Below are 4,173 nucleotides of genomic sequence, written 5' to 3'. Positions count from 1 at the left end.
TGAGTGTGCCCCTCCTGCTCTGTGTGCTGGCTCCTGGCTCATGAGTGTGCCCCTCCTGCCCTGTGTGCTGGCTCCTGGCTCATGAGTGTGCCCCTCCTGCCCTGTGTGCTGGCTCCTGACTCATGAGTGTGCCCCTCCTGCCCTGTGTGCTGGCTCCTGGCTCATGAGTGTGCCCCTCCTGCCCTGTGTGCTGGCTCCTGGCTCATGAGTGTGCCCTCCTGCTCTGTGTGCTGGCTCCTGGCTCATGAGTGTGCCCTCCGGCTCTTCCACCTGGGCTGTATGTCCAGCTCTGACTTCCTGCACAGCTTTCCTGCTCTGCACTGTCAAGGAGCACTATTCATTTATTTATTTAGCGGTACCAGGGATTGAACTTGGGACCCTGCACGTGCCAGGCAAGCGCTTATTCTACTGAGCCATCTCCCCGGCCCCCGTTGGTGCTTTCGTGATCTGCCCTGTCTTTGCTGAGTAGTGTCTGCTGTGTGGGTGGGCGTGGTTGGTGCGTCCCCCTGCGGAAGCAGATTCAGGTGAGTCCCAGTCTCAGCCGTGGCACAGCTGCTGAAGACCCCTGTGTACTGATGACTGTTGAGCTAGTCTTGCTTCTCCGGCAGGCACAGAGTGGGGTTTCTGCGTCACTATGGGGTGCACTCAGTAGTTATCCCATCTACTTTTTTTGGTTGAGACAGGGTCTCATATAGTGCAGACTGGCCTTGAACTTGCAGGGAATCTCCCGCCTCAGCCTCCCCAGGGCTGGGATTACAGATGTGCCCCCATGCCCACCTCATGATCATTATTTTTTTTTTAAGTATTCCTTTCCGCAGTCTTTGCAGTGAGCGTGCAGTGGGATCTTCTGTGGCTTTAGTTTTCGTTTTGTGAGTGTGTGGGGAGGTGGCTGTTTGCTCCAGCGCTGAGTCCCAAGCATCTGTGGTCTGTGTCAGTGGGGTAGTATCTTTATTTATTTATTTATTTATTTGTGTGTGTGTGTGTGTGTGTGTGTGTGGCCAGCTCAGTCCACCAGGGGGCGGGCTGGCTGACATGTGGTGCCGGGGGATCGAACCGTGGTCCCCGTGCTCCGCCAAGCTTGTTCCAAGTAGGTGCCTCAGACCACTGAGCCATCTCGCCAGCCCCAGTGGGGTAGTATCTTCTCCCTGTGGAGTGCGAGAGCTGTCTGCTCATGCTGGACGAGTCCCGCCGGGTGCAGGGTTTGCAGACCCGCTCTTGTGGTCTGTGGCTTGTGTCTCACCCTCCCAGCAGGGTCCTTTAGGTGAAGGCGCTGAGCTTGGCTGAAGCTCCGAGAGCCCTACCAGGCGCTTTGAGGACACAGCGTCTCTTGTGAATGCGTCCAGAAGTTCTGATCAGCTTGCGCCATGCGCATAGGCCTGCAAGCGCTGCAGGTCAGTGAGGTGAGTTCCGGGTCCGCTTCTTGCTTCTGGTGGCCACTACTACAGACCCGAAGAGCAGTGTCATGCCTCAGAGGTGCCGCCTCTCCCTGCACTGGCTTGGCGTGGGGAAGATGATCTTGCACCGCTTCGTTTGTTGTCCCAGAGATGGACCTTGGGACCCTTGCTTACTAGCAGTCGCCCTGCTGCGGAGCTGTCTCCCCAGCCTGCCCTGCTCTGTGAAGACCTCGTCTGTCGCCACGTGGTCCGCTGTGTCCTGCTGGCCTGTGTCTGAGCAGCTCCTCAGATTTCCTTCTTTCAAAGTTGCTTTCGCCGTTCTTCTTCTTCCTCCAGTGCACACAAGGTTCAGTCTGTGCGTTGGAGCCGTCTGGGCCTGCAGGTCAGCCTGGAGGGAGCAGGTGGCTGGCCGCGTCCTGCCCACAGCCTTCGGCCTCCTGTGCCGCCACAGTCCGAGTGCTTCTGGGCGACCGGGCGTGCGTTTCTTTCTGTAGGGGACTTTATGTGGCAGCAATCACGTCCTCTGGTGCTGAGGTGCTTCCCAGCCCTTACAAGATTTGGCCAGGCATGGTGGTGCACACCTGTAGTCCCAGCATGTAGGAGGCTGAGGCAGGAGGATCCTGAGTTCAGGGTCAGCTTGCGCAACACAGTAAGTTCAAAGCCAGCCTGAACTACGTAACAAGACTGTCTCAAAAAACCTAGAGCAGGCTGGGGAGATGGCTCAGTGGAATAAGCACTTCCCTAGCAAGCGCACAGGCCTGAGTTCAATCCCAGGTTCCGCCAAAAAAAAACAAACAAAAAAAAACCCTAGAGCAATAGAATTGTACATTTTTAGTGTTTGTGCTACTGAAGCAAGCGCAGCTTTAGCATTTTAACAGTGTGTGGAAGTTGCTCAGTCTGACCTTGAACATGTGACCCTGCTGTCTCAGCCTCCTGGGTAGCTGGGATCACAGGCGGGGGGCGTGGTGTGAGGTGCCCTTCCCACACCCAGTGATGTCTCATGGCCCTTCCTCCTGACTGGTGGCGTGAACCTACGGCATGTGTGCTGCAGTGCGCTGTGTGTCATTGAAAGCTCTAGACGGTTCGCCCTCCTGACCGTACCATGTCATCGGTGCCCTCTAGAGCCAGTTTTGCTGTCCTGGGGTGACCTGCGCCAGGTGCTTTCAGCCTCCCCAGCACTGGGATTACAGGTGTGTGCCACCACACCTGGACTCTGGCTGGCTCAGCCTGCCCTGGGGGCGGGGCTGTTGTGACACGTGGTTCCCGCATGGAACTGCAGTCCCTGAGCCACCATCAGGGGCAGGGGAGCAATCATCGGGGCAGGTGACTGTCCTGTCGATGGAATAGCATGTGTTAGGGTACTGTGTGCCCACGAGGTGTGCTGGTGTGCCTTCACGCGAGAGCCCCCTTTTTTTTTTATTTTAGGGAAGAGTCTACAGGGTGTTCCAGGTCTCACTGCTAGATCAGACTTGTAGAGATCCACCCGTTTACAGCCTCAAGAGCTGAGATTACAGGCGTGTGCCACCATGCCCAGTCTCATTTGCCCTCTCAGGGTGCCCCGGGGGCAGGGCTGGCACGGCAGGCCCGGGAATCAAACCCCTATAGCAGGCATTTTAATTTGCTGAGCTATTTGGCTGGCCCTATAATGAATGGGTTTGTTTTTTTTGTTTTGTTTTGGGGTTTTTTTTTTTTTTGAAGATCCGGGGATTAAACTCAGGCCCTTGTGCTTGCCAGAGAAGCGCTTATTCTCCTGAGCCATCTCCCAGCCCCGATGAATGGTTTTTGTTTATTTTTTTTTTTAGGTTTTTTTTTTATTTTTTATTTTTTTAAATTTTATTTATTTGTGTGTGTGTGTGTGTGTGTGTGTGGCCAGCTCAGCCCACCAGGGGGCGGGGCTGGCTGGCATGTGGTGCTGGGGGATTGAACCGTGCCGCGGTCCCTGTGCTTTGCTAAGCTTGCTCTAAGTAGGTGCTGTAGACCATTGAGCCATCTCACCAGCCCCCCGATGAATGGTTTTTAATCATGCACATTTGGAGCAGTGTGGTGCAGTCTCGTAGCAGCGTTACAGTATTTGTGGCCTACAGCGCTGCTGGTGACATGTTCATAGGAGAGAAGCTTGTGGTGTTTCTCAGAGTGACTGCGAGACTTAGAGACAGTCACGTGATTGTTGTCACCATCGTCATCACGGTGGCTCTGGCCTGATGTGTGCATTAAACTTCACCATAGGCATGTGTGTTCATGAATGCTGGGCTTAGCCCTGTCCACTGGCACCCACCAGGCGTCTTGGGACAGGTGCCCTGCAGAGAAGGGGACACCATGCTAGCCTGGGTTCTGGTGTGGGGCCCTGCAGATGGAAGTTGAGGCAGCAGTGAGGGTGTTGCTGTGACCATACCGCCTGCGTGGGATTGGCTGTTGTCAAGGGCACCTGCTGACTGCAAGGAGGGCGCAGCAGAGCTGGCCAGGAGCTGGGGCACCCTGGGGACACATCGGGGCAGGTGTCTGTGGAGAGGCCACGTGGACAGTCTCAGACACAAGTGAGGCGCAGGCTTTGGAAACTGGGAAGCAGAATGCTCTCTGCAAAGTGGTGGCAGCCGGGCTGAGTCCTCTGTGTCGAGGGTCCCAGGGAGGTGGCAGTTAAGAGGCCTGAACTCATCTCTAAGCATCAGAGTGCCTGGTGCTGTGTGGCTGCTTTTTTGGTTTGTGTTTTTATTTTTGTATCGCAAGTATAAGGAGAGAGGTTGATTTTTTTTTTCTTCTTTTTTTTTTAGACAGGGTCTCG

This window comes from Octodon degus, unplaced genomic scaffold, assembly GCF_000260255.1.
Source record: "Octodon degus isolate 3935 unplaced genomic scaffold, OctDeg1.0 scaffold00123, whole genome shotgun sequence".
In the NCBI taxonomy this organism is placed as follows: domain Eukaryota; kingdom Metazoa; phylum Chordata; class Mammalia; order Rodentia; family Octodontidae; genus Octodon; species Octodon degus.
This window is presented reverse-complemented; position numbering follows the sequence as displayed.